The sequence below is a fragment of the Chelonia mydas genome, chromosome 24 (genome assembly GCF_015237465.2).
Source record: "Chelonia mydas isolate rCheMyd1 chromosome 24, rCheMyd1.pri.v2, whole genome shotgun sequence".
NCBI classification, from domain to species: domain Eukaryota; kingdom Metazoa; phylum Chordata; order Testudines; family Cheloniidae; genus Chelonia; species Chelonia mydas.
The window spans coordinates 16558248-16570856 of NC_051264.2; the positions used below are offsets into that span (position 1 = coordinate 16558248).

Sequence of the window (12609 nt, forward strand, 5' to 3'; positions counted from 1 at the left end):
TACATCTTGCCGGCTTCTCTGAGTAATTACTACAACTCCTGAGGAAGCTCGTAGAAGGAAGGTAATATGGATGGGGAGCGTTCAGCTGTTGTGACCTGCACTGGATGTGCCATGTTTGTCTTTCTTCCACAGGACAGAAGCGACTTTGTCTGTACAAAGTGCAGGCTGGTCTCCATATTGGAAGAGAAGGTTCAAGGTCTGGAGAAACAAGTATCGACCCTGCGTTGCGTAAGGGAAACTGAAGATTTCCTGGACAGACGTCAGGATATGCTTCTACGGGCACAATGTTCTGAAGATTCAGAGCAGGCTGCACTGTGGGGACAGGAGGATGGTGAAGAAATTTGGCAGCATGTGACCTCCAGAAGAAGAAAGGGGAGTGTCCATGTACCAGCAACGCAGATACAGGTAAGTAACCGTTTTCATGTTCTCTCCACAGGTACTAATGCGGAGAGTGGACCAGATGATACGTCTGAGGGAAGGGAGCAGAAGGAGACTCCACTGATTGGAAGGCATGAGATGCACGGTCCTAGGGATGGGGGTTCCACGACCACCGCTCCGAAGAGGAGGCGGGTGGTGGTGGTCGGGGACTCTCTCCTCAGGGGGACTGAGTCATCTATCTGCCGCCCCGACCGGGAAAACCGAGAAGTCTGCTGCTTGCCAGGAGCTAGGATTCGCGATGTGACGGAGAGACTGCCGAGACTCATCAAGCCCTTGGATCGCTACCCCTTCCTGCTTCTCCATGTGGGCACCAATGATACTGCCAAGAATGACCCTCAGCGGATCACTGCGGACTACGTGGCTCTGGGAAGAAGGATAAAGGAGTTTGAGGCACAAGTGGTGTTCTCGTCCATCCTCCCCGTGGAAGGAAAAGGCCTGGGTAGGGACCGTCGAATCGTGGAAGTCAACAAATGGCTATGCAGGTGGTGTCAGAGAGAAGGCTTTGAATTCTTTGACCATGGGATGGTGTTCCAAGAAGGAGGAGTGCTGGGCAGAGACGGGCTCCACCTAACGAAGAGAGGGAAGAGCATCTTTGCGAGCAGGCTGGCTAACCTAGTGAGGAGGGCTTTAAACTAGGTTCACCGGGGGAAGGAGACCAAAGCCCTGAGGTAAGTGGGGAAGTGGGATACTGGGCGGAAGCACGAGCAGGAGAGCGTGAAAGGGGAGGGCTCCTGCCTCATACTAAGAAAGCAGGACAAACAGCAAGTTATCTCAAGTGCCTATACACAAATGCAAGAAGCCTGGGAAACAAGCAGGGAGAACTGGAAGTCCTGGCACAGTCAAGGAATTATGATGTGATTGGAATAACAGAGACTTAGTGGAATAACTCACATGACTGGAGCACTGTCATGGATGGATATATGGAAAGGAGCAGTATGACTGCTCAGAGCTCAAGTATGAAACTGCAGAAAAACCTGAGTGTCTCTGGATTAAGTTTAGAAGTGTGAGCAACAAGGGTGATGTCGTGGTGGGAGTCTGCTATAGACCATCGGACCAGGGGGGTGAGGTGGATGAGGCTTTCTTCCGGCAACTCGCAGAAGTTTCTAGATCGCATGCCCTGGTTCTCATGGGGAACTTCAATCACCCTGATATCTGCTGGGAGAGCAATACAGCGGTGCACAGTGTGACGAAGTGGGACTATTCTTAATGTTTCCTCTGAATATTGTGGGGGTGCCTCAGTTTCCCCATGGCAGTTCTTAAGTATCTAGGCGGTGGGATAAGGGTGCATGATCATTGCAGAGCCCTAGAGGGCAGGTGTGTGCAGGAGTCTGGACACAGAGAATGGCCGACACCCTGTTTCCTGGCAGCTGATGGCCTGGCCCTTCCCCACTGCGAGGTGAGAGCTAAAGGGTTGGAGAACAAAGGAATCAGGTGCCCTCCTGGCTCGGGAAAGGGACAAAGTCCAGAGGAGGAGGGGCGGGAGAGAGTTTCAGTTTGGGGCTGGCTGGAGACATGGAGTGAAGGGCAGACGTGGTTGTCTGGCTCACTGCCCCCCAAAATGGACCCGGCTGAGGGGGTCCTGTTCACAAACTGGGAAGAATTAGTAGGGGAAGCAAAAGTGGATGGGAACCTGGGAGGCAGTGACCATGAGATGGTCGAGTTCAGGATCCTGACACAGGGAAGAAAGGAGAGCAGCAGAATACGGACCCTGGACTTCAGAAAAGCAGACTTTGACTCCCTCAGGGAACTGATGGGCAGGATCCCCTGGGGGAAAAGAGGGGGAAAGGAGTCCAGGAGAGCTGGCTGTATTTTAAAGAATCCTTATTGAGGTTAAGGGAACAAACCATCCCGATGTGTAGAAAGAATAGTAAATATGGCAGGCGACCAGCTTGGCTTAACAGAGAAATCCTTGCTGATCTTAAACACAAAAAAGAAGCTTACAAGAATTGGAAGATAGGACAAATGACCAGGGAAGAGTATAAAAATATTGCTCGGGGATGCAGGAGTGAAATCAGGAAGGCCAAATCACACCTGGAGTTGCAGCTAGCAAGAGATGTTAAGAGTAACAAGAAGGGTTTCTTCAGGTATGTTAGCAACAAGAAGAAAGTCAAGGAAAGTGTGGGCCCCTTACTGAATGAGGGAGGCACAAGTCCATGGGGTCGGATGCGCTGCGTCCGAGAGTGCTAAAGGAGTTGGCGGATGTGATTGCAGAGCCATTGGCCATTATCTTTGAAAACTCATGGCGATCAGGGGAGGTCCCAGACGACTGGAAAAAGGCTAATGTAGTGCCCATCTTTAAAAAAGGGAAGACGGAGGATCCGGGGAACTACAGGCCAGTCAGCCTCACCTCAGTCCCTGGAAAAATCATGGAGCAGGTCCTCAAGGAATCAATTCTGAAGCACTTAGAGGAGAGGAAAGTGATCAGGAACAGTCAGCAGGGATTCACCAAGGGCAAGTCATGCCTGGCTAATCTAATTGCCTTCTATGACGAGATAACTGGCTCTGTGGATGAGGGGAAAGCAGTGGACGTGTTGTTCCTTGACGTTAGCAAAGCTTCTGACACGGTCTCCCACAGTATTCTTGCCAGCAAGTTAAAGAAGTATGGGCTGGATGAATGGACGATAAGGTGGATAGAAAGCTGGCTAGATTGTCGGGCTCAACGGGTAGTGATCAATGGCTCCATGTCTAGTTGGCAGCAGGTATCAAGTGGAGTGCCCCAAGGGTTGGTTCTGGAGCCGGTTTTGTTCAATATCTTCATAAATGATCTGGAGGATGGTGTGGATTGCACCCTCAGCAAGTTTGCAGATGACACTAAACTGGGAGGAGAGGTAGATACGCTGGAGGGTAGGGATAGGATACAGAGGGCCCTAGACAAATTAAAGGATTGGGCCAAAAGAAATTTGATGAGGTTCAACAAGGACAAGTGCAGAGTCCTGCCCTTAGGACGGAAGAATCCCATGCACCGCTACAGACTAGGGACCGAATGGCTCGGCAGCAGTTCTGCAGAAAAGGACCTAGGGGTTACAGTGGACGAGAAGCGGGATGTGAGTCAGCAGTGTGCCCTTGTAGCCAAGAAGGCCAATGGCATTTGGGGATGTCTAAGTATGGGCATTGCCAGCAGATCGAGGGACGTGATCATTCCCCTCTATTCGACATTGGTGAGGCCTCATCTGGAGTACTGTGTCCAGTTTTGGGCCCAACACCACAAGAAGGATGTGGAAAAATTGGAAAACGTCCAGCGGAGGGCAACAAAAATGATTAGGGGACTGGAACACATGACTTATGAGGAGAGGCTGAGGGAACTGGGATTCTTTAGTCTGCGGAAGAGAAGAATGAGGGGGGATTTGATAGCTGCTTTCAACTCCCTGAAAGGGGGTTCCAAAGAGGATGGATCTAGACTGTTCTCAGTGGTCGCAGATGACAGAACAAGGAGTAATGGTCTCAAGTTGCAGTGGGGGAGGTTTAGGTTGGATATTAGGAAAAACTTTTTCACTAGGAGGGTGGTGAGGCACTGGAATGCGTTACCTAGGGAGGTGGTGGAATCTCCTTCCTTAGATATTTTTAAGGCCCATCTTGACAAAGCCCTGGCTGGGATGATTTAGTTGGGGATTGGTCCTGCTTTGAGCAGGGGGTTGGACTAGATACCTCCTGAGGTCCCTTCCAACCCTGATATTCTATGTTTCCATGAACTACTAACTGTGTTATGTAACCTATCATTTAAATCCCCTTCTGTACCAGATGACTGGAGGATAGCTTATGTGACACCAATTTTTTAAAAAGGCTCCAGAGGTGATCCCACCAATTAGAGGCCACTAAGCGTTACTTCAGTACTGGGCAAACTGATTGAAACTATAATAAAGAAAAGAATTATGAGATGCATAGATAAACACAATTTGTTGGGGAAGAGTCAACATGGTTTTTGTAAAGGGAAATCATGCCTCACCAATCTACTAGGATTTTTTGAGGGAGTCAAATAGCATGTACAAAACGGTGTACACAACGGTGACCCAGTCGTTGTATTTAGATTTTCATAAAGCCTTTGACAAGGTCCCTCCCGAAAGGCTCTTAAGCAAAGTAAGCTTTCATGGGATACGTGGGAAGGTCCTCTCCTGGATCAGTAACTGTTAAAAGATAGGAAAGAAAGCATAGGAATAAATGGTCAGTATTCACAGTGGAGAGAGGTAAATAGCAGTGTTCCCCAGGGGTCTGTATTGGCATCAGTGCTGTTCAACATATTCATAAATGATCTGGAGAAAGGGGTAAACAGTGAGGTGGCAAAATTTACAGATGATACAAAACTACTCAAGATAATTATGTTCACAGCTGGCTGCGAAGCTCTACAAAGGGATCTCACAAAACCAGGTGACTGGGTAACAAAATGACAGATAAAATTCAATGTTAATAAATGCGAAGTGCTGCACATGGGAAACCCTAATCCCAGCTGTAATATAAAATGATGGGGTCTAAATTAGTTGTTATCACTCAAGAAAGATTTTGGAGTCAGTGTGGATAGTTCTCAGAAAACATCCACTCAATGTGCAGCGGAAGTCAAAAAGGCAAACAGAATCTTGCTTATCATTAAGAAAGGAATAGATAATAAAACCGAAAATATCATATTGCCTTTCTATTAATCGACGGTACACCCAGATCTTGAACGCTGCGTGCAGTTCTGGTGGCCCCATCTCAAACTGGAATTGGAAAAGTTTCAGAAAAGGGCAACAAAAATTATGAGGGGTGTGGAACAGCTGCCATCTGAAAACGAATAGTGCAGTGTCACCATACACCATGGAACAGCTTCCCTATGAGGAGAGATTAATAAGACTGGGACTGTTCAGCTTGGAAAAGAGAAGACTGAGGGGGGATGGGATTGAGGTCTATAAAATCCTGACGGGTGTGGAGAAAGTGAATAACACAAGAACTAGGAGTCCCCAAATGAAAGTAACAGGTAGCAGGTTTAAAACAAACAAAAGGAAGTATTTCTTCACACAACACACAGTCTACCTGTGGAGCTCATTGCCAGAGGATGTTGTGAAGGCCAGGAATATAACAGGGTTCAAAAAGAACTGGATAAGTTCCTGGAGGCTAGGTCCATCAATGGCTATTAGCCAGGATAGGCAGGGATGGTTGTCCCTAGCCTCTGTTCGCCAGAAGCTGGGAATGGGCAACAGGGGATGGGTCACTTGATGATTCCCTGTTCTGTTCATTCCCTCTGGGGCACCTGGCATTGGCCACTGTGGGAAGACAGGATACTGGGCTAGATGGACCTTCGGTCTGACCCAGTCTGGCCGTTCTTATGGAGAAATGTGGGCTATTTGGAACTACAAATAAGCGGATACATAACTGGTTAAACAACTGCAAACAACGAGTGACTGTTAATGGAAAGACATTGGATTGGAGGGAGGTCCCAAGTGGGGCTCCAGAGGGATCTGTTCCGGGTCCCGTGTTGTTTAACATCTTTATCAATGACCTGGATGTAGGACTAGGGAGCAGACTGATCACATCTGCAGATGACACAAAGCTGGCGGGAGTTGCCAACGCTTTGGAGGATGGAGCTAAAATTCTGAGGGATCTTGATAAATTGGAGAACTGGGCTGTAGACGAGACAATGAAATTCATCAAGACAAATGGAAGTTGCTCCACATAGGGAAGAAAACCAAATACAGGATGGGGAAGAACTGGCCGGGCAGCAGCACCGCTGAGAAGGAGCTGGGAGTTGGGGCGGATCACAGCCTCGACAGGAGTCAGCAATGCGATGCTGTTGCAGAAAAAATCAAATGCAATTTCCGGTCGCATTACCAGAGGCAGAGCATGCAAGTCCCGGGAGGTGCCAGTCCTGCTCTACTCGGCGCTGGCTAGGCCTCAGCTGGAGGACTGTGTCCAGGTTTGGTCACCAATGTATAGAAAGGATGCAGAGAAACCGGAAAGGATCCAGAGGCGAGGGAGAAAGATGATCAAAGGGATGGAACGCGAGCCCGAGGGGCACAGCCTGAAGGAACTGGGCGCGATTAGCTAGGAAAAGAGATTGCGGGAGGGGGACATGATCGCGGTTTTCAAATACTTGAAAGGCTGCCAGAAAGATGCTGGAGAAAAGTTGTTCTCTCTGGTGCCAGAGGGCAGGACAAGGGGCAATGGGTTCAGACTGCAGCAGAGTCGATCGAGATTAAATCTCAGGAAAAACTCCCTAGCTGTGAGAGCACTCGGACAATGGACCAGATGCCCAGAGAGGTCTTGGAAGCTCCTTCACTGGAGGGTTTTGAGAGGAGGCTGGACAGCATCTGTCTGGGATGGGTTAGACCCAATAAATCCTGCATCTTGGCAGGGGTTGGACTAGGTGACCCCTGCGGTCCCTTCTCACCCTGTGGGTCTGTGATTCTAGGATTCACTGAAACATCCAGAGATTTAATGTGAACATCATGACAACCCCCTGTCCCCGAAATTCGCTAATCAATCCCATGGTTTGCTTTAAAAATCCTGAGACTGGCTAAAAATTGTGAGATTTGCTCTAAGAATCCTGAGACTGGCTTTTAAAATCCACAGATTTGTGCTTTGTCTCCACACATCCTGTTGTTTGTGGCCTGTTGGCTTATCCCCCCTGCCCCACGGGTGCTGGTGTCACCCTCATGCGGTGAGGGGCTCGGTTCTGCAGGGACCCAGTGGAGCCGGATGGCCCAGATGTGGGTAAAGCATCCCCGGAAGGTGGGGGGATAGTGCAGAGAGCTGACAGCTCCCTCCTCTCGAGCCAGGGCGGGACACTAATGCTGCCCCCCATGCCCCATAGCTGTCTCCCCCACCCCCCACTCCACCCTGCTCTTCCTATAGCTGGGACTCTCCTCCCTCGATGAAAATGGTACTGGCCACTCCCTCCTCCCCACTCTTCTGAGAATGGTAGGGGCCACTCCCCCCGCCCGCCGACACGCTCTTGTGAGACTAGTAAGGGCCACTCCCTCCTCCCCACTGCTCACATGTTGTCATAAATATAAAGGGAAGGGTAACAACTTTTATGTATGCAGGAACATAAAATCCCTCCTGGCCAGAGGTACAGAATCACTTTACCTGTAAAGGGTTAAGAAGCTCAAATAACCTGGTTGGAATCTGACCAAAAGGACCAATAAGGAAAGAAGATACTTTCAAATCTGGGGGTGGGGGCAGAAGTTTTGTTTGTGCTCTCTTTGGGTGTTCCCTCTCTGGATGGAGAGAGAGACCTAGCAGGTAAAACATCTCCTGAAAAGATACCTGAAATGATACATCTAAAATTACAGAAAGTGTAAGTAAAGGCAAGGAAATGTGTTAGATTATCTTTTGTTTTAGCTTGTGAATTTTCCCTATGCTAAGAGGGAGCTTTATTCCTCTTTTTTGTAACTTTGAAGCTGAGCCTAGAGGGGAATCCTCTGTGTTTTAAATCATTTTATTGCCCTGGAAAGTTACCTTCCATCCTGATTTTGCAGGTGTGATTCTTTTACTTTTTCTTGAAATAAAGTTCTTCTTTTAAGAGCCTGTTTGATTTTCAGTGTCCTAAGGACACAGGGTCTGGTCAGTACTCTCATTATTCTCAAGCCTCCCCAGGAAAGGGGGTGAAGGGGCTTGGGGGAATATTTTGGGGAACAAGGGACTCCAAGTGACCCTTTTCCTGAATTTTTGTCTCAATCACTTGGTGGTGGCTGCAGTACCGTCCAAGGACAAGGAAGGATTTGTGCCTTGGGGAAGTTTTTAACCTAAGCTGGTAAGAATAAGCTTAGGGGGTCTCTCATGCGGGTCCCCACATCTGTACCCCAGAGTTCGGAGTGGGGAGGGAACCCTGACACACGTGAAAATGGTATTGGCCACTCACACCTTCCCCCCCTTCTCACCTGTTAATAGGGTTTGGGCCACTCCCTCCTATCTCTTCCTCACCCATGAGAATGGTATGGGCCACTCACTCCTCTCCCCTCCTCCCCTATGCAAATATTGTGGACTACTGACTCCGCACCCCTCCTTTCCATTTAAAATGGTATGAGCCTCTGTCCTCCTCCCCCTTCCCTTTCTGTGCAAATGGTACGGGGCAATGGCTCCTCGCACCCCCAAGAAAATGGTACAGGCCGCTCCCCCTCTTTCCCTCCCCTACCTAAAAACTCCTCTCAGCTCCTGAAGGGGGAGCTGCCTCCCTCCTGCAGCACCCCTGATTGGCTGCCCTTCTCCAGGAGGCGGGATAAGTGGGCAGGGCAGGAGGAGCATGGACCAGCCCTGAGGGATCCAGCCCCCGTCCCCATCCCTGGGGGGCTGCCCTGACCCCGTGCAGTGTCTGGGAGCCCCAAGGGGTCTGTGCCCCACCCAGCTCCATGTGGGGCAATATGGGGAGCAGAGCTGGGGGTTGGGAGAGAAGTTTGCACGTCTGTGCTCCCCCTGGGGTATCTATAACTGCCTCCTCTGCAATGCCTGGCCTCCCTGCCCCCAAACCCACCCCCATGGGGAAGGGGAAACCCCCTGCAGTTCCATTTCCCACCATCCCTCTGCTGCCCTCAGGTGCTCTCGGGAAGGAGGCGGAGAGATGAGAGCTGGGGAACCCCCGGCTGTACGTGGCCCCCTGAGCCGACGCCTCCAGTGTTGTCCCCAGGGTGGGGGAGCCCTGGGGCAGGACCCTGCTCGGGCTTGAGGGGCAGCGGCAGAGCTGTGGGGCAGGGAGCCCAGGGCTGGGATAAGAAGGGGCTGTGGGTCGGGACTGAGGGGCACCCCAGTCTGCACAGACCATCCAGCTCCCTCCCGCACCCTAGTTCCACTCACCCCTAGACCTGCAGAGGGGGGCCCAGCGCCTGGCTCTCCCACCCTGCAGCCCGGGTTTCTCACGCTTTGTGACTTGGAGCCCGGGGAAGCGGCATGCATAGGACTGTGAAAGCAGAAGTCGGTGCGGACAGGGATGAAGGGGAGATGCTATCTCAGAAACCCCAGCATCAGCATCCTGCCGACTTCCTCTCCCTCTGGCTGGGGCTGCCTGTGGCTTCCTTGCAACAGAGGCAGGCTCCATCTTGCTTGTGGGGCTGGAAATAGAACCCAGGAGTCCGGGTCTCTGAGCCCTGCTAATCCCCACTCTCCTCCCAGAGCTGGGACACAACCCAGGAGCCGTGACTCCCTGCCTCCACCCCCCACTCTAACCCACCGGACCCTGCTCCCCTCCCAGAGCCAGGGACAGAACCCGGGAGTCGTGGCTCTGAGACCCTCTACACCCCACTCTCCTCCCAGAGCCGTGGATGAAACCCAGGAGTCCTGGCTCCCATCACCCCCTGGCTCTGACCGCTAGACCCCACTCCCCTCCCAGAGCAGGGGGTAGAACCCAGGAGTCCTGACTACCTGCCCCCCCTCCCTGCCCTATCCCTTTCTGACTGCGTTTTCCAGTCACAAAATAATATTTGAACGCTAGCAGCTCACACCTCTTATCGTATTGAACACGCTGCAGACACTAATCACTCACCCCGAGCTGAGATGTGTCCGCGCCTGGGGTGGGGGGTGGCTGGGAACAGCCGCACAGCGACACTGTCCAGGGGTTCCTCACCTGGAGCTGAGATGCGTCCGCCTCTGGGGTGGGGCGGCTGGGAACAGCGCACTGGAACAGCAGATGCCCAGTTAGGACGGCTAGCGAATCCCAACTCCAATGGGAAGAGCCGAGTGCGTGCAGAGACCTGCCTGGCAGGGAGCGGGTGCGAGTGTCAGGGCGAGGGCTGGGGCGAGAGGTGAGATTTCAAGACGGGAAGGGGAAGTCAGTGTGTGAATCTGGCCTTAGAACTTCTTGCACAAGCCGGTTCCAGTGGCTGGAGATCTCGGTGCCATCGACAGAAGACAGGAGAGATTGAAACATGTGGGATATTTTTGTGAAACGTTCCTAGCTAGTGAATGTTTCCCAGGGATCATTAGTTTTAAGTGGCCCAGATCTCTGTGAAACCTTTTTAAAAACCAAAAAATCCCGTGATTAGTTTTTGGGGCAGGGAACCTTTGCACAAAACTTTTATTTTGAAAAGCACCTGTGACGAAGTGGGGGATTTTGTTAGAGTTTTGCATGAATCCTGTGCCTGCCTCAGTTTCCCTGTGTGCTGTGTGTGTAACGAGGTGGGGGGAAAGTGGGATTGTGGTTGCAGAGGGCCAGGTGTGACCTCGCCTGGCTAGGCCTGGACCCCGGACACCAGCCTGGACACTGTGGAACTTCGCAACCAGTGACCCGGAGGCCCAGCCCATGTTGGGAGCCAGCCGGTTGTGGCCCGTGGGAGGACAAAGGGCGGAGGAGAGCGGGCCCCGGAAGGCAGCTGGTTCTGGCCATTCGGGGAACAAGGGATGGAAGAGAGGGGGCCCAGGTGACCTGTTTGACCAGGAAGAAAGACAAAGGGTGGAGGAGGGGCTGTGGGGGAGGGGATGTAGGGGGCTCAGCTGGAAGGAGGTCGCTTCTGGACTGGGGACATAGAGGGGTCTGAGCTACCTGGACAGGGACAGGCCCACCTGGAGTGTGCTGAGCCTGGCCAGGCCCGAGGGCCCTGAGAACGGCCTGGGCATGGTCTTTCTGGGTCTCCCTTACATCCAGAATTACCTCTGGCCCATCCGGTGGATTCCTCCACAATCCCCTTTCAGGCAAACTGACAGACTTCCTAGAGAAAAGGTCAGAAGCATTCTCCTTCCCTTTGCCACCCACAAGTTCAGGAATCTTTTCCTTCTAGCTACAGGTTTCCTGGATTCAAATTCAAACCCTTGGCCATTACAGGAGCAGGGCCTGGATCCTGTCCCAAAGAGACACATTCACTCCCCAACAGGGTTTTGCAGCTGATATCCTGGAGAACCCCAACGACCAGCCAGCCCCACCCCTCCTGGGTCTGCACAGGGATCTGGGCCTGCACAGGGATCTGGGCCATAGGCAGGGCGAGGGGCTTCGTCCCTGGGACCCTCACCCAGCTCACACAGCCCCTCAGCATCTGAGGCTGCACCACCCAGGGCCTGACAACAGTTCTCTCTGTCCCAGGGTCTCGCCACCCCAGGAATGTCTCCCCATTGACCATCACCTTCTGCTCCCACTGGGGGTCCGAGGGGCCTGGCCCCAGGAAACTCCACACAGACATATAGGTTGGGGTCAGGAGTGGGAGCCTGTCCACCACCCCACCCATCTGGCTGACGGAGTCTATGGCCTTGGGACCGGCAAGGGAGCTAGACACCGGGGCTTTTCCGCAGGGTCCCCCTGGTTCAAATCGCCAGCCTGCTCAAAGGCAGTGAGGTGGCATCCACATCCCCCCCATCCTTAACCAGGGGCAGCAATTTAGTCTCGAGGTTCCCTGCAGAACTGGCCCCCCCGGGGTCTATCCCCACTCACCCTGGGGAGGTCCCCTAGGCCTCTCCGCTGCACCATCGCCAGTTCATGCTGCTACGTCTCCTGCAGCTCTTTCTCGGGCTCTCGCTGTCTCTCACGGTCCTCTTGCTCTCTTGGACTCAGCTCCAATCCCGTCCGTCTCCGATCCCCCGATGGGGAACCGATCGTGAAGACCCTTGTCTGGTCGGGGACAGGAGTCTTGGCGATGCCTGGCTCCCACTCCAGCTGCTCCCAGATCCTGCTATAGCCCCAGTTGGGGTCAGGAATCTGTTCCTTAGAGCCGTCATCCTCCTCCAGCTGCACGATGAACTGTGCCTTGGTGAACTTTCCAATGCGCAACCCTCTCTTTCTGCACAGGGTTACAATGTCCTTCTTAAGGAGACGGTGACAGGCCATCACTCCGCTCTTCCCAAGTTGTTGTGGACTCACAGGCCTGTGTGCTCTCAGCTTCCCACGGTTTCCAGGGAGAACCCCTCGTGTGCCAGCCCTTCTCGAGGTCACCGCCTCTTTGCCAGGGTCGAGCCGCAGACTCCTCCACCCCTGGGACGGCTCGCTGCAATCCCCAGGGACCCTGTTACTGCAAAAGTCCTTCTCTCTCCCAGGGCCAAGCCGCAGGCTCCTCTGCCCCTGAGACGGCTCACCGCCGTCCCCAGGGGGACCCCATTACTGCACAGTCCTTCTCGCTGGTCACACACTCCCAGGGGTTAACCGCCCCCCGAAACCGCTCCTCTCTGAGCCTTCAGCATGCCTGGTCCTTGTCAATCCCCCTTCGTTTTACTGCTCCCCAGTCACTTACTGCAGGAAGCGCCACCCACGGGGTGCAGTACATCCCACGGCTGCCACCAGTTGTCTCCTTT

The 12609-nt window shown here is 52.7% G+C and overlaps 1 protein-coding gene across 1 annotated transcript in view; it reads right to left on the bottom strand.

Moving 5' to 3' along the window:
- The window catches only part of LOC119564232, an 86353-nt gene extending 76186 nt beyond the window's left edge, over positions 1-10167 (bottom strand). The window contains exon 1 of the mRNA XM_043535600.1: positions 9962-10167. The gene's annotated coding sequence lies outside the window, so the exon portion shown is untranslated. The remainder of the gene's footprint in view (positions 1-9961) is intronic.
- Between the last annotated feature and the right edge of the window lie 2442 nt (positions 10168-12609).